Below are 18,053 nucleotides of genomic sequence, written 5' to 3' on the forward strand. Positions count from 1 at the left end.
AGTGATTAGATTCCTTTTGCTGTATTATTTTCATATTATTCGTTTACTAGTCAAAGATCCACTCTGTGCCTAGAGATGGCTGACAAAACTTCACGGCTATTTTTAAGAATTCTTTTTATTGAGGGGCACCTGGGTGGTTCAGTCGGTTAAGCGTTCAACTTTGGCTCAGGTCATGATCTCACGGTTCATGGGTTCAAGCCCTGTGTTGGGCTCAGTGCTGACAGCCTGGAGCCTGGAGTCCGCTTCTGATTCTCTGTCTCACGCTCTCGTGGCCCCTCCCCTCCTTGCACTCTGTCTCTCCCTCAAAAATAAACACTAAAAATTTTTTTCAAATAAAAATTTAAAATTGCTTTATATTGAGATATAATTGACATACAGCATCATATTAGTTACAGGTGTACAACATAATGATTTGATATCTGTATGTATTGCAAAATGATCACAATAAAGTCTAGAAAACATCCATCACCACATATAGACCACATACAGTTACACACTTTTTCCCTTGTGATGAGAACTTTTGAGATCTATTCTCTTAGCAACTTTCAAACATGCAATACAGTATTGTTAACTATGCAGTCACATTGCTGTGCACTACAAGGCCCACACTTATTTATTTTATAAGTGGAAGTTTGTGCCTTTGACCCCCTTCATCGCTTCACAGTTATTTTTGTCTGTTTATTGCAGGGGAGGTAGGGGCAGAGAGAGAGGGAGAGAAGGAATCCTAAGCAGGCTTCCCACTGGCTGTGGAGCCCTACACGGGGCTCAATCCCGCAAACTGTGAGATCATGACCTGAGCCGAAATCAAGAGCTGGACGGACCCTTAACTGACTGAGCCACCTAGCTCCCCTCCCCCACCCCTGCCGCCTTCAGTTATTAATTCCTAATAAAATGACTTTTACAGGAACATCAGAAGGCATCACACGCCTGGCTGCGCTGAGCAGGAGGAACGTAAGGCCTACAACTTTCCTCCCCATAGGTGTCCCCGGTGCACGTAGTGGAGAGCCTCAGTTGACATCGAACACACCCCCTAAGCGGGAGAACAACTGAATAGAAAGGCTGTTCACGAAGCTGGATCATCCTGGTCACGAGGCTTCGCCAGGACCGAGTAAATCCATCACTGGGATAATTCCACTCCTCCCTGATTGACTTCTGGTGAGGCAGTTTGTCTAGCAACCATGTGTCTTCACTTACAACCGACGGCCCTTCCCACGGGAAGGCAGCTGGCAGGGCGCGCCCGCAACGAGCGCGAACTTAACCTCACACACCAGGTTATCGCTGCAAAGGAGCGGACACCTCGCTGCTGTTTTCCGCCGCCTCCCTTGCCTGGAGTTTTGTTCACCACACCCCTCGGTTCCGGAGCTGATCTCTGTAACCACTGCCTGCGCCTAGAGGGCAGTAGCGACAGCCCAGTTCCAGACGGAGCGGGGCCCAGAAGCACACCGCGGGGGGCGGAGAAACCGAAGGTGAGCCACGCCCTTCTGCTGATGTCTGGGGCCCGGGTCGCGGAATTACCGGGAATGACCAGAGGACCCATTAAAACGGAGGGGCCGTGCCCCGGGGAGGAGGAGGAGCTTTAGGTGGGAGGACTCCATTTTAACCTGGTCACAGACGGCTTGGAGTCTCCAGCGTGGTCACGCTGCCATGAAATCTGGCGCAGGGCACCCTGTGTACCGCATTATGCACAGTGCTTCCCCCAAAGGACAAGTGGTGCAGGAATTCTCTGCAGACAGAAAACAGAACTAAACCTAGCATCACTTAGGGTGAAAGTCCAGACCACAAAAACCCCCGTGGGGTTTGCCCCGTGGGGTTTCCCTCGTGGGGATGCCCTGCCCACGAGGCATCCCCGCGAGCTGGTCTGAACTCAGACTGACCGGGAGGTTCACAGGCTGGCGACCATCCTTACCCACATCAGTGACCGTTGTGCACTCGGCACAACAAATAATCATTTGTCTGTGAGCAGACCTCCTCCATAATCTGAAAAACATCCTTATCAGGTCTTGGGACTGATTTTCGGTTTATGATACTTTTCCTTCACCCTCAGCTTGGCTTCATTTTCAGTCCCAACTGTGCAAAGACCCGTTCTCGGCTCCCCCTCGGCCCCTTGTGCTTTGCTCTTGCCCCATCATCACCCTCCCTCTGTTGTTAGGGCTCTCGTGTCCTACCTCCTTGCCCTAACTTGGCCTCTCCTCCACCGGCCCTGAGGCATGTGCATGCATGTGTGTGAAGCTCTCCCGTGAGGTAGAAACCGGTAGATGGGACAGCAGTCATTCGTTCAATCAACAGATATTGATTAGACACTTCTATGTGTGTGGACTCGGGCTACAGCAGGGAAAAGACAAAATCCCTGTCTTCCCGGTAGGGGACGCACCGCTAAGCAGGCACTACTGAGAATAGCAGGATGTTTGTTGCTGGGAGAGAACCAGGTGGGGCGGGGTGAGCCTCTCTGAAATGGGAAAGAAGCAGAGTATGCCTCAGGGTGGTCCAGCCACCCCCAAATACCGGTACTGGGAGAGGGCTCACGTCCTGCTCAATGCCCACATGCCTCAGGCTTCGTCCATGGGAACATTACGCAAGCATCGTTTTCCCCCACAGGTATTGGGGTTTTGTGAGGATCAGATCTTTGATGGTCTCAACAGCCACCCGCAGGAGGAGGTTCTCTTCGTAAGGAGAGATGGTGAGGAGAGAGGGTGCATTTTTCCAGGCCATCGCGGTCCGGAACTTAGGACAGTGGCTTTCCTCCAGTAGCCAAGCTGACTCCGAGGGTTGTGGGATCCGGGGAGTGCTGGGGTGCCTCGGCACTCGCCACTGTGAAAACCAAAGGAAGGCGGAACTGGGGGAGGGGATGGAGGGGAGCTGGAAGGCACTTCACGTAGGCAGTGGTAGACACTAGAAATGCTGGTCAAGGTGTGAAGGGCAGGTACCTGAGGGTCATAGGACCACCAGAAAATGACATTCCCTGAGTGCTGATAGGGGGTCAGGCCCTCGTCACTGTGGCAGGAGAGAGCGTGGTGGGGCAGCCCCAGTTCAAATCCTCCTCCTGCTCATCTCCAGCTGTGTGTCCCCTCGTGAGTTACTTAGCCTCTCTGCGCCTCGTGTCACTCATCCGGAAAACACTTTTTAAAAATCGTTTTTTAAAGTTTATTTATTTATTTATTTTGAGAGAGAGAGAGAAAGAGAGCGAGAATGAGCTGGGAGGGGCAGAGAGAGAGAGAGAGAGCAGGACGGAGGATCAGAAGCAGGCTCCGTGCTGACCGCCGAGCGCCTGATGCAGGGCTCGAATTCACGAACCGTGAGATCATGACCTGAGCCGAAGTTGGATGCCACCAGGCGACTCCGGAAAACACTGTTTCGTGACACCTACTTTAGGGGATTGTAGAGATGATGTTTGGGAGGGAATGGGTGCATTGAAGGCATTTCATAAATAACCCAATGCACACAGCAAGTCTGGGAGGTTTATTACCGAACAGAAATTTTAGAGATATTCCAGTTCAGTGATTCTCAAACTTTAGCCTGGATCAGAACTTCCCAAGGGACATGTTAAAACACAGATTTCTGGGCTCTACCCCCTCAGAGGTTCTGATTCAGTATATGTGGGTGGAGCCTGAGAATGTGCACATCTTTTTTTTTTTTACTTTTTGAGAGAGAGAGAGAGAGAGAGAGAGAGAGAGTGTGTGCGTGAGTGGGGGGAGAGAGAGAGAGAATCTTAAGCAGGTGCCATGCTAAATGCAGAGCCCAACACGGGGTCCGATCCCATGACCCTGGGATCACGACCTGACCCGAAATCAAGAGTCCGACGCTCAACCAACGGAGCGATCCGGGTGCCCTGAGAATGTGCATTTCTAATGAGTCCCAGGTGACCTTGATGCTATTGGTCTGGGGACCCACTTTGAGAACCACTGTGCTAGTTTAGATTACTGATTTTAGGGATAAGAATCTTGAGACTCAGAGTGTGTGCGGCCTGCCTGCGGTCAATAGCATCTCAGCCATTCTGTTCCTGTCCGGGCCAAAGTTGGAGACAGAAAAGCAAAGTGCCAGGCACGCAGGGAGTGCCGGAATGCCAGAAGTCAGACTCCAGGCAGAAGGCCCCCGATGGATCGAAGGTTCTAGCAAGAGGAATGAGGTTGAGGGAGACCAAAGGAAGGGAACTGGCCTCGGTGCAGGCCCGAGCCGCAACAGCCCAAGTCTCGGGGCTCCGGAAGTGTGTGTGAGGGTGAGGTGTGGCGTGTGTGGGTGTGTGAGAGTATGTATCTGTGTGGGTGAGTGTGCGTTTGAGTGCGAGTCTGTGCAAGAACGGGTACGAGTGTTTGTGTTTGAGATAAGTGTGAGCATGTCTGCATGGGTGAGTATGTGAGAGTGTGATTTGTGTGTGCGTGTGTCTATGTGTGTGGGGGGGAGTGTATAAGGATATATGTGTGAGTGAGCGTGTTTGATGTATGTCTGTGTAGATGGTGCATGAGTATATGAGTCTGTGTGTGTGCGTGCGAGGCTGAGTGTGTGAAAGTGTTCCTACGTGAGCGTGAGAGTGTGTGAATGTGTGGGAGTGGGTGCGTTAGTCTGCCTGAGCTTCCGCAAAGTACCGCAGACTGGGCAGCTTACACAATACGAGTTAATTTTCTCACGGATCTGGAGGCTACAGGTCAGAGACCAAGGTGTTGGCCATGTAGGGGAGGAAATAGTTTCCTTCTACCCTTCTAGGTTCTTAGTTCTGATAATTAAATTGACATAAGATAGATCGACCGGGGGAAAATCTATTTTAATTTCGTATGTGCAGGAACCCCATAAAAACATGGGACCCAAAGGCAGTCGGGCAACTGAGGCTTACGTGCCATCCTATGGGGCTTCAAAGGGGAGGGGGCGATTCGCAGCACAGGACCATGAGAAAGAGCGGATGTTTGGCAGTCAGACGTTTGTCCTGCCACACAGGTAAGTCTTTCAGATAAGAAAGTTATCTCCGGCCGTTGTTCTTGTTCTAGCTCAGGTCCCTTTTTCACTTCTTCCAGGCAGTTCAGGGAGAGAGAAAATTTTTTCTCCGAATGTTCTAGGTCTTCATTGCCTTCAGCTCAACATAATCAAAAAGTGGCACATCTGGGGTGGCATATTCTGGTCCCCTTCGGCAAGTTTGGCGTCTCCCGAGGCCAATCTCCATGGCTTAACGGTGGCTGTGTTCCCGCTGTGTCTCCACGTGGTTGTCCCACTGTGTGTCTGTGTCCCAACCTCCCTTTATCATAAGGACGTCAGTCATAGGGATTAATGCCCACTCTGATGACCTCATTGAACCTTAAGTACCTCTCGAAAGGCCCTGTGTCCAACCACAGTCACATGCTGAGCTCCCGGGAGTTAAGACTTCAACGTATGAATATCAGGGGGATAAAGTTCAGCCCGTGACAACGTGTGAGTGCACACACACACACACACACACACGTGCGTCTTACGGAAAGTTCCAGCTGCCTGTCCGGCAAGAGCGCCGGCATGTCCGAAATCTGACTTTCTTTCCTGCCTCATCCTCGTGAGTTTACGGGGAGGCTGAAGAGTGCTGAGCCACCACGGGTGAGCGCGGTTCTTGTCGGGATGTGGGACGAGCTCCCCCCCCAAGCTCACGTGGTGTTTCGCCTGCGTGGAGGTGATGCCATCGTCCAAGCGCCGTCCTGTGACGGCGTCGCCCTTCGCAAGCCCACCCTTGCTGATGCTCCGTGCACGAAAGAAAAGCAGTGCGGGCAGCAGCGTGGCAGCTCGGCCCACGCCAGCCGCCCCTGGCTCGCCTCTCTTCGCAGGAGCTCCCCTCATGCACTGTCATCCTCTGCTTGTCTCTGCGGCCAGATCCCATGATTTTTAGAGCTAGAAAAGACGTTTTCAAGACTCTAGTTAGTCAAGCTTGTTCTTTCGTAGTGAAAGAACTGTTTGTGGGCCTGAAGGGGGATGTGGCAATCGTTAATTTCAGGCCTTACGAAAGGCGTCTTTTCCATTTGGAACGGATTGTTACCTAATAGACAGTCCTTTATAGGAACTGAACAAAGACTCGCTGACACAATCCCAACTGTTGGCTGTTCTCAGGACAGCTGGACAATTATTTTGCTTCTGGATGCAGCACAGACAAAAGAAGGAACTTGAGTACACGTGGACTTTTAGTTTAACTGGATAAGCGCTGCGCGGTGAGCCACCAATAAAGGGTCTCGAGGAGGCTCTGGGCAGGATGGTCACGAGGGTGGAGGCACAGGCTTGCAGGTCAGCAAAGCCACAGGGCAGGAAGCATGGGGACTGTAGCCCAGGACCCACTCTACAACCGGCACTCGCTAAATGTTTGTTGCCCGAATGGCTGGTTGAGTAATGAAAAATACAACACGAAGGGAGGAAAGTTGTGTTCCAGGCAGGAAAGAGAAGGCTGGAGGTACTGGAGAGATGTTATCACAGGCTTCCTTCTGGAAGGGTTGCTAGGGTGGTGACATCACCTTTCACAAAAGCTTTTGGTCAGGATACAGGCCAGTCTGCCTAAAATTACCTATTGAGCGCCCATTGTATGCAGAACACTGGAAGGCATCTAAAAGACATGTTCTCAAGAATTTTGATTTCCTGCTTATCTGCTCTACTTAAAAACCATAATTGCAACTATAGACATGAGGTAGGGTTCTCCAGAGAAAGAGAGCCAGTAGGAGATTTATGGGTACATAGAAAGAGATTGTTTTTTTTTTTTTTTTTTTTTTTTTACAGCTTTGTTGATAGACAGTTTGATGTGGAGAACAAAGGCAAAAGAAAGATAGAAAAAGATTTCATTTCCTTTGCAGCCATTGACAAGTACTTGAGAGAGGCAGAGTGACCTTCCTCCAGGAGCTCAACTGCCTTGATGTGAATACTTTGCTAGAGGCAAAAGGCAACCATAGCTTGACATTAGCCTGACCTCTCCAGGATCCTGTAGGTCCTCTTTAACATATAAAAATCCCTTTGGAAACTTCCTTCATGTCTACTTCCCCCGAAGATAAATGTTAGCAGTCATCTTCCAAACGCGTGGCTCCACTGATATACATCTAAAGGGTCTCATGACTAATGGTTTACTAGACGGTAGTAAATAGCTCCTAAGGTCCTAGAAGCCTTGCTTCCAAATGCCTTGGAGACTCCACTATCGCTAACCCCCTCCCGACTTGAAAGTATAGAACCAGCCACCCCTCACAACCCCAAGGCAGCTCGTTCTGCCCACACGTCCTATCCCCATGCTTTAATAAAACCATCCTTTTTTGCACCGAAGACGTCTCAAGAATCCTTTCTTGAACGTTCACTCCCTGGCCCCAACATTTCACATCCCAAAGGACATATAACACTGTAAGTTTAAGGTGTACAGCGTGTTGATTTCAGAAGGAGATTCATTATGAGGGACCGGCTCGGAATTGTGGAGGCTGAGAAGCCCTACAGTCTGCTGTCTGCAAGCTGGAGAGGTCCAGAAAAGCCCATGGTGCCATCCCAGTCCAAACCCAAAGGCCTGAGAAACAGGGGAGCCAATGGTGTAAGTACCAGTCCAAGTGTGGAGACCTAAGAACCAGGAGAACTGATGGCCAAGGTCAGGAAAAGATGAGCACCCCAGCTCGAGAGGAGAGAGACCATTCATCCGTCCTCTGCCTTTGTGCTCTACATCAAGACTGAATGATGCCCACATGCCTTGGTGAGGCAATCTTTACTCAGTCTTCTGATTTACATGCTAATCTCTTTTGGAAACACCCTCAGAGGCACCCCAAGAACGATGTTTCACCAGCCCTCTGTTCATCCCTTAGCCTATAAGGCTAACACAAAATTAACCATCACAAGACCTAAGGAAAAAGACTGGACTGGACATCAAAAAACAATAGTAATTGATCGTATTGAGGTCATGGGATCATCGCTAACTTTCTTTTTTCGTCCTGACTTCCTGTGTTATTTTTTGGCTTTTACCATCAAAATAGGTTTTTAAAAATGTGTGAAAGTTCTGCTGTTGTGACCTCTGCAGTCACTCTGCAGCCCTAATCTCAGTCTTGGAGGGTGGAGTGCTCAGTAACAGAGGGGGACGACTGCAGGAGGGGCAAACCCCAACCTTTCTTGGGGCAGAGTTGGCCTCTCCATGGGGCCACATCTGCACAGTGTCCTCTCCTGATTTTGCCCCAGTGACCTGAAAATCTGGCTTCGTTTTTTATTCCTATCATACTTTTCCACTCCTTCATTCACTCCTTCATTCAGCAGATCTTTATTAAGAACACTCTATGGGTGCACCTGGGTGGCTCAGTCGGTTGAACGTCCAACTTCGGCTCAGGTCATGATCTCACGGTTCATGGGTGAGAGCCCTGCGTCCGGCTCTGTGCTGGCAGCTCAGAGCCTGGAGCCTGCTCCAGATTCTGTGTCTCCCTCTCTTTCTGGCCCTTCCCTGCTCGCGCTCTGTCTCTCAAAAATAAATAAACATTAAAAAATTAAAAAAAAAAAAAGAACACTCTATGAACAATAAGCTATAGCAAGCCCTGGGCGTAACAGAATGAGAATCAGGCCCTGGGTGCCCAGGTTACAGAAGAGGTAGATATTTAAACAAATATGGGAACAGGAACAACAATGTGATATCAGAGCTCAGGGCCAGGAACCTGAGCAGCAAGAAAGGGAGGCTCCATGGAGGAGGTGATGCGTTCGAGGTGAGCCTCAATAGAAAAGTCAGGAGGCAAATAGTCACAGAGACTTTCTTGGATGAAGGAACTATGCCAGAAAGTCATGGAAGATTCAGCTGTCATTACCCTCATGGAGAGTAATGCATGTTGTTTGTAGGAAGGGGCCACGAGGACATGAGCCTGGGTCCAAGGATGCAGGGGCTGGGTGGGGGGAGAGGGGAGAGAAAGTAGGTGTGGTCAGCCTTTGAAGGGCCTGGTCTGCCCTGCGAAGGAGAAAGGACTTATCCTACAGGCAGTGGGTTGGTTGGATCTAAAAGCAGAGCGAGGACATAGCAACATTGGCTCTTTAGCGAGAGAATTCTGGTGGCCGTGAGAAGGGTAGGGGGGCCGGATCAAGGGCTAGAAGAGCAAGGAGAAGGCCGGTGGGGGAGGGGTAATGAAGGTCTGATCTAAGGACCCAGCAGTGGGTGTTGGTAAGCCACTGCATCACCGTGATTCTCCCATCAGTCAGGCGGGAGGGGAAGGGGGGCAGCCGGTAGGTCCAGGCGATCGGGAGCGGCCATCTCTCCTAGTGTGACCATACCCCCCCCTGCCAGGAGACCCCCTTAGGTCCTCACAGACCCCTCTGTTTCTGCTGCTGACACTGTCCCTGCAGGGGCCTGGGCTGCCCTCCTGCCCTCGTGTCTGGAATGCATCCTCCAGGCTCAGCGCTGGGCTCACCTCTGCAAAGCCCACCAGGGAGGTTCCTTGAAGAGGGTTCTCCCTCCTCTCGTTGCCGTGACATTGATCTCCACACTCCCCCACCCTGGTTTTGCACTGTCTTTCACATGTTTTGAATATGTGTCACGTCTCAAAGTACAGATCAACCTCTTTGTGGGAAAGATGGCACGAGTTGAAGCCTTTCTGCACCTTCCAGGCACCATCTGGCGTCCTGGTAAGACCTCAATAGCTGATTGATGAGTGATGGATGGTCAATCAGCCATCAGGAGGTTTATCAGCAGCACCTGTCACTCTGCCGTCCTCAGTGTTATATTGGGGGCGGGAAGCGGGTCAGTGGTGAGAACAGGCCCTGGGCGGGAAGCCAGAAGTCTCGGCCACTTACCGTAAACTCACGACCTTGGGCCACTTAACCTCTCTGGATTTGTTTCCTCATCAGTGAAAGAGCAAAAACAGATCTGAGACTGTTAACTCCTTTCCCCCTTTTGTTGACAAGGGAACCGCCTTTCACATGTGTGCCCGTGATAGATGGGGGATAGATGGAAGTGAGTCTGCTTGGCACCAAGCTCTTGTTGCTCCTCCTCCTCTCTCCTCCCCTCACTCCTTCTCTTGGACCCGCAGCAGACTCAGAAAAACAACTGCAAACCCCCAGACTGGGTGGTTCCTTCAAAGGCAAACTCGCAAGACTCCAAGGCGTCCAGGACGGAACAGACGACTGGTGGGACGGCTCCGAGGTCTGTGCGTGGCTAGTGTCTATCATCCGATGGCTGGGTCTAGGCTGAAGGCCGTGGTCAAGCCCATGCTAACTAATTATAGAGAAGCAGTTACTGCAAAATTTCCCGAGGAAACCAAAGCTAGGGTTTGGTTTCCACTTACATTGAGCAACTTCCTTCCAGGGCACTCAGCCTCCTCAACAAAGCATTCTCTTTCAACATAGGCGAGTCCGGTAACACACAAGGGTTGTGATTGTACGTTTGACATAAATATATACATGCACTTTCAGGAGGAAGCTGGGCCCACGGTTATTCTCTCTCTCTCTGGTGGGGATGTTTACCTAAGTTTGATTGCTCACCTTAAAAATCTTAAGAACGTGGGCTAGGTTGAGGTCATAGTTCATGGGCAACGTGGAGGCAGGGGACGGTGAAAGATACAATGTTGGTTTAAACTAATGGGTGTTACATCGAGCCCCAGAGGACATTTCACATTTCACTGCGGCCACCTACAAATAAGTTAAACCCACACTAAAGCGGTCCGAGGCTTTCATTACCTATAGGCTTCTTCTCAAAGTTGTGTCTCCTTTGCGGGATACCTGAGCCCCTGGTACCCCCCAGCCCAGCCCATCCACTAGCCCCCCACCCTGCCCCCAGCACACTGGGCTCGGCACTCAACCAGCCTAGCCTGGCCCTGAGAAGAACAGGAAACACTTAACTACAGTGGTTGCCTCACAAAGGCCCGTATTCCTGGGTTCGCTTTCTTCTGACCTGTTCCTAGCTCTGTTTGGACTGGTTTTCGTTGATGGGCTACACGAACGATTTTCAGGTTTTCCAAGTCTTTTCCCTTTCTGTGGATACTTTGGTCTAAATTTCCCAACCACAGCTACCTGTTGGTTATCATTTTTGCCAAACCTTGACCTCCAGGTTGCTAATTCATTCTCCGTCTCTCTCTCTGTCTCCCTGTCTTTGTCTCTCTCTATATATACAGTCTCCACAAATAACTTCTAACTTTAACTTTTTCTATCCCTAAAGGAACAACTGTAGTCAAAAATAGCCCATTGAACGTAGCCGTCTTTACTTAAAAATTTTTTTTGAATGTTTATTTATTTTTGAGAGAGAGAGAGAGACAGAGTGCAAGAGGGGGAGAGGCAGAGACACAGAATCTGACACAGGCTCCAGGCTCTGAGCTGTGAGCACAGAGACCCGATATGGGGCTTGAACTCATGAACCATGAGATCATGACCTGAACCAAAGTCGAACGCTTAACCGACCAAGCCACCCAGGCGCCCCAAACCTATCTGTCTTTAAACAGCAGAGTTCTCTGGGGTGATTGTCGTGGGGACTCCTGGGACCTGTATCATCCCCAATAGAAATGCTCTGCAGAGTAGTGGCCGTCAGAGTGGTCAGGCTGAGTGTTGGGCTACTAGACATGAATCCATGGGGATTCCAACCAAAAGTACCCTGGGTGGTGTGATGGTGCATGTCAGGGGAGAGAGACCGAGTCAAGAACTCTTACCAAGGGGCTTCTGTCAGTACAGACAGGACCCAAAAGTGAATGAGCTGTTTGTTTTATCGTGTAGACAAAATATTCTCTCCCTTTGGGAGTCCGTGTAGATGACGGTTCTGGCCATGGATATTTACTTGCACAATCCAGGAAGGACCTAGGAAGTGACAGGGTCGAAATTCCAACCTCCACAGTTGTCTGCGGTGGTTTTCTAGTCGTCCCGTGGAACAGCCACCCTGCTAAATGTGAATTTTGCACATAACAACTTCCCTGACTCAAACCTGCCTTCACCTCTGTGGTCACTCCTTTCGTGTCTAATTACTCCCCGTCACCCATACACTTGGTGGGATTTAGGAGCCACCGCTCTACGGGCCCCAGGTTCCAGAAGGTTACGCGTAATGATACATTTATTATGCACCGAGCACTTTTTTTTGAGCCCTTAACAATGCTCTACCTCAGGTAACACCAGAACAACCCTATAAGGTAAGTGCTTTTATACCCTCATTTTTTAAAGGAAAACTCTACACCCAGTGTGGGGCTTAAACTCATGACTCCAAGATCAGGAGTTGCACACTCTACCAACTGAGCCAGCCAGGCACCCTATATAACCCTCATTTAAAAAGAAAATATTTTAGGGGCGCCTGGGTGGCGCAGTCAGTTAAGCGTCCGACTTCAGCCAGGTCACGATCTCGCGGTCCGGGAGTTCGAGCCCCGCATCGGGCTCTGGGCTGATGGCTCAGAGCCTGGAGCCTGTTTCCGATTCTGTGTCTCCCTCTCTCTCTGCCCCTCCCCCGTTCATGCTCTGTCTCTCTCTGTCCCAAAAATAAAAAAATAAACATTGAAAAAAAAAATTTTAGGCAACTGAGGCTAGTAGCTTATTCATGGACCCCCAGTCAGGAACATGATGAATGTGGGATTTGAAAAGCCAGGTAGTCTGATTGGCATCTCAACTTTTTTTTTTTCCATCACGTTAGTTCACATACAGTGTAGTCTTGGCTTCAGGAGTAGAACCCAGTGATTCATCACTTACATTTAACACCCAGTGCTCATCCCGAAAGGTGCCCCCCTTAATGCCTGTCACCCATTTAGCCCATCCCCCCACCCAATGCCTCTCCAGCAACCCTCAGCTTGTTCTCTGCATTTAAGAGTCTCTTATGGTTTGTCTCCCATCTTTGTTTTTATCTTATTTTTCCTTGTCTTCCCTTATGTTTGAAACTGTGGAGTTTCTCAAATTCCACATATGAGTGAAATCGTAAGATATGTTTGTCTCTGATCTCAGGTTTTTTTCATGTTTATTTTTTTTGAGGAGGGGAGGGGCAGAGAGAGAGAGAAAAAAAAAGAAAGGGAGACAGAGAATCCCAAGCAGGCTCCTCATTGTCAGCGCAGAGCCTGACATGGGGCTTGAACTCACAAAACCATGAGATTGTGAATTGAGTTGAAACCAAGAGTCAGAGGCTTAACTGACTGAGCCACTCAGGTGCCCCCATACCTCGGCTTTAATTCCGACACAGCAGCAGTAAACAGCACATTCTTGGAGCCAACCTTCCCAGGCTCAGAACCCAGCTCTTCAACATACTATCTGTGAGATCTTGAGTGAGTGTCCCCACCTGTAAAATGGGGCAGTAATAATAACACCTCCTGCAGGTGGTTGAGATGATTAGATCACTGAGAGGTAAAACGTGCCTGGCACATCGCAAGGATCGTACGGGCTCATCTCTATTTTTCTTACACTACACCTGCCTCCATGTTTCAACCCCTGCCTTTAACACTAGGACAGCTTTTTAAACGTTTCGTTTTTTAAAAATATCGACTGAACGAAAAAAAAAAAATATCACCTTTACCGAAAATTTGCAAGAAACGTACAACGAAATGTTCAGGTCCACTGATTACTAATAAACTACCATACAGGGAGCCTGGGTGGCTCAGTCGATCAAGTATCTGACTCCTGATTTGGGCTCAGGTCATGATCCCAGGGTGGTGGGATCGAGTCCTGCATCAGGCTCTGTGCTGCGTGTGGAGCCTGCTGAAGATTCTCTCTCCTTCTCTCTCTCTTTCTCTCCTTTTCCCCCTCTCCCCTGCTCACACACCCTCTCTCTCTCTATCTACACTTTAAAAAAAAGAAACACGAAAACCGCTACACAATTGTCATCTTCAGGAAGTTTAGCACTGATACAATATATGATCTAACATGCAGCCCGTATTCAAATTTCACCAATCGACCCAATAACGTCCTTTAGAGAAACTGCTTTTCCCTGTTCCGGGAACCAACCCAGAATCACATGTTGCTTTCAGTTACTGTGGCGCACTCGTCTCCTTTAATCTGGGATGGCTCGCTCTTCAGCCTTGTTTTGCCGCTCATGTGGAACCACACAGTTTTTAGAATGCCTCTCGTTTGGGCCTGTCTGATTTGTTCCTTGTGATTAGGTTCAGATTATGAACTTTTGGCAGAAATGCTACAAAAATGTTATCTTCTTACTGTATCGTGCCAAGAGGCACATGATGTTACTTTTAATTTGTGGGGGAGATACCAGGAGACTATAAATATCCTGTTCCTCTCAAACTTGTACCCCGTGGTTTCTAGAACAGACCAGAAGGCCCCACACTCTATGACACAGGCACTCAGTCTGCACCTGGCCGCCCACGCCCTCCCTCATGCTATGTGTTCCTCCCCGCGTGTCCCCCTTCTCCCCTACTTTGGGGATCTGCTCCTCATGCCCCTCCCTGCCTGTCACAGAGGTTTGCACAGAGGAGGGATTCCATATATACTTGTCAAATCCAAATAAAAATTTTAAAATATGTGATCTGAGGTCCTGTGTGTCTGCTCAGGAATAGCACCTCAATCTTTTAGAAAGATTTCATTTATAGCTAATTGAAGTGAGACCTCCAAGAACACAACACAAATATCCTTCTTTTCCTCTGCCTCCGGGGGACTCAGACAAAGAACTTTGAGAAAGAAAGGAGAGAAGGAGAGACGGGGCGGGGGGAGAGGGCATGAGGGGGGAAGGCAGGGTTCACCATGAATGAATACACCTCCTAACCCAGTGACTCTCCTCCATCCCGTGTTTGTGGTAAAAAAGAGTAAGAGACCCTCTAGGTATTCCTCACTGGGGAGAAAAGAAATTGTGGCGGAGTTGCATTCATTCATTTACTCAACAAATATTAACTGAGAATCTGTCGTGCCTGGCACTGTTCTATTTGCTTAGGATGTAGCTGTGATTAAAACCAAGTCCCTGGGGCACCTGGGTGGCTCAGTCGGTTGGGTGTCCGACTTCAGCTCAGGTCATGATCTCACAGCTGGTGAGTTCGAGCCCCTCGTCGGGCTCTGGGCTGACAGCTCGGAGCCTGGAGCCTGTTTCAGATTCTGTGTCTCCCTCTCTCTCTCTGCCCCTCCCCCATTCATGCTCTGTCTCTCTCTGTCTCAAAAACAAATAAGCATTGAAAAAACCAAACAAACAAGTCCCTGCTCTCAATGCTAACAAACAACAGACAGCCGTTACCCACATGCACGCGCGCACACACGTGCACACACTCACACGCTCGCAAATGCATATCAGGGCTACAGGGAGAAGGGCAGGGAGAGAATACTTTGCATCACCGGAAGTAATGAACTAGGTTTACAAACGCTAATGTAAATAAAACTTAAAAACGTGGTCACTGGGAAGAAGACATAGAATAAAATCGATGGCACGGGGCCATCCGTAGGGTTTAAGGACGTATACGCAAAGTGATGCTGTATGTGCATATGCATGTACACATAAACGTGTATATCTGTGTACACATTTGGGTATACGCCTATATCTAAGGACGTGGACGTAGATGTGTGCATTCAGGTGTCCATGTATAGCTAGAGACATGTATTTACACGGGTTAGCGTGTAACCCAGATGGCAGTGAGAATGGATGTTGGCGAGGGAATAAAGGGGGGACAATGTAAAATGAAGCAGATAAGCTTCGCCTGAATGGATGAGAGGAGGCCAGGAGCCAAGGTGTCTCAATTGAATGTACCTGAGGTCCAAAAAGAGAGGGGAAGGGGGACTTTGCTGCCGAGGACAAAGAAATGAATGACTTTCCTTCCTCCCTACATTCTGGGACTAGGGCCGTCTGGACTCTCTCCACTTCTCCCCTCTGTACCTTCCCCCCACAGCCCCCAGAGCCGAGCGGCAGGGGCGAGCCGGTAACAGGAGGAAGGTGGGGGACTACGAGGCAGGGAGCCCTCCCAGGCTGTGACTACTGTCACTTTGTCACATAGGCCCGGTTCATGTTCCAGCTCCATCACTTACTGGACACGCGATCTTTGGGCAGATTGCTTAACTTTTCCCATCTGTGAACTGAGAATGATAATAATCCTTTCAGGGGATGGTGGTGAGGACTCCGTGGGCCAATGCCCTTAAATCCCTCACCGCCAGACCTGGACCACAGCGCATTCTTGGAAATTCTTAGTTTTTAGCACTCTCATCTTTTGCTGTCATAAGAAGATTGCCAAACTAGCTCCAGAACAGCTCTCGGAATGCTTGGAACATGGCTGATAGGCTCTGGGCAGGGTACTGGTGACTTTTGCCAAATGACGCCTGCGGCTTTCACTTTCTAAACATGGCAGACTGGACCCTCCTCCAGCATCAGGGGCTGAAGATCATTCCAGTACACACACTCGGCCTGGGCGTGTTCCCATGACTGAACCGGAGGAAAGCCCGCACTGCCCTGCTGATATTCTTTCTGGGAAGCTACTGAACTGCTCGTGTTTAGTTTTCAACACACGGTGCTCAGGACAGATTCTTCTTTCTGGACATTTGGGATGGGGTCACATGAGTGATTGGGTCCAAGCAGCGGGAAGGAGGCACGTGTGGGCACCCGGGACCGCGAGCAGGCGTGTGTCCCCTCCTTCTAGGTGGTGGCTGAGTTCTCACCTCTGATTTTCCTTTTAACGGCAGGGCACTCAACCTCAGCCCAGGCCAGTGTAGATGCCTGACGTCGGCACGATAGCTTTGGCAGGAATTATGAGCCCTCTTTTGAAATCTGTACTTCTCAGAGGCAGCGTGGCAATAATGACAGGAGGGCCCAGAGTTTCACCGGGACGAAAGTGAAGCAGCTCTTTGTGGGTGGGACTACAGAACCCTCAGATCTGCTCCACCCTCTGTGTGGTGGACAGGAGGACAGGAGGGCCCCCTGGGAGGAGTGGGGACATGCATCTGTGAGCCCCCACCAGATGCGTTTCTGCCCTCAAAAGCATAAGTCAACAATCCCAAGCGCGGCCCTTGGGATTGACTTCTCAGAGGTCTGCAGAAGGTGCTAGACTTTGCACTCCTTGTGGTCGGGGGCTGTGCCTAATTGATCTTGTTCTCCCAGAGGCTGGCACAGGGCCGGGCTCAAAGCAGCTGCTCTGTAAGTGTTTGCAAAATAGAACCAAGCGTTGAGGGAAATTGATTAAAGCTTAAAACCAAAAGTGGCTGTCACATCTTTTTGCCCTGCGGCCAGCTGAAATGAACGCCAACTCTTACGGACAGAAGGACACACACCCACCACCTATTGGCTTCTGAGATTTTTTTTTTCCCTTTAGAAATGCAAACTGCAGGGTCTCCCAGGATGCTGTTCGCAGAAACATTCTCGCCAGCGTGATAGTACGTTCCTGTTTGCATTGCTGTAGTAAAGTTCATGCACCTGCAAAATGCCTCTGATTCATCCTTTCCCTCACTCTCCAAAGCAAGGTCACTGGGGCATCTCCAGTCTACACTGCAGGCTCCCGCTGGGAGCAAAGCTGTGGGGAGCAAGCACAGTCAGTGAAGGAGGAGAGAGAGGGGTTGGTCTCTTTCCTGCCACCTGGGGTCCAGTCTTTCCTTAAACCTGCTGAGTCAGAACCGTTACGCTTGAAGAAACAAGAAACAAAGGTTCCTTTCGCTCTTTGGTGTTCTGAATCTGGCCTTCCAAATCGTCTCAAAGTATCTTGTTCTTCCAAGTAGCTGCTGACAAGCTGCAATCCATTTTGGGCAGAGAGGAGTCGCATGAACACGGAGTGCTGAGCTCATGTCCCTGGCACACTCTGAGTTCGTTGCTGACTCCCTTACGCCGTTTACTGTGAACACCTTTTTTTTTAGAACGAGCTACCTGAATCACAGATTATTATGAATATATTATTACACATGGAAAATTTCCCTCAGAGATTCCCCAGCCTCCCTAGCCAGTGTAGAGCCAAAAGAAGTTCTCTCTCTCTCTCTCTAGATCAAGTAAATCTATCAGGAAAGAAGTTCGTCTTCTTAGTCATTGCCTTATATACAATGGTAGCTGAGTTGATATTCTCCTTTTTCTCCTCCAGCAAATCCATCTCAGTTCTGAAAAGAATGGGCCGAAAAGCCACTTTTCCAACTCGGATCCAGAAGGTCAGTTTCATCACAAAGAGAGGACAGCTTTTCACTTTACCGCCAATCAAATTCTTCTTAGAGAAGGAGACAAAGACAGCTGTCCTCGATGCTGGGTATCAGAAGACATTGAGAGATCTAGTGGTTTCTTGACTAAT

At 49.6% G+C, this 18,053-nt stretch overlaps 1 long non-coding RNA gene across 1 annotated transcript; it reads left to right on the top strand.

Annotated features, from left to right (window-relative positions):
- The first annotated feature begins 908 nt into the window (after positions 1-908).
- LOC121023160 (uncharacterized) lies at positions 909-17,884 on the top strand. The gene is made up of 2 exons (XR_005787266.1): positions 909-1,466; positions 17,853-17,884. It is a non-coding gene; the product is annotated as an uncharacterized LOC121023160 (long non-coding RNA).
- Positions 17,885-18,053: the final 169 nt, after the last annotated feature.

The sequence above is a fragment of the Herpailurus yagouaroundi genome, unplaced genomic scaffold (genome assembly GCF_014898765.1).
Source record: "Herpailurus yagouaroundi ecotype Mexico unplaced genomic scaffold, PumYag 530, whole genome shotgun sequence".
In the NCBI taxonomy this organism is placed as follows: Eukaryota; Metazoa; Chordata; class Mammalia; order Carnivora; family Felidae; genus Herpailurus; species Herpailurus yagouaroundi.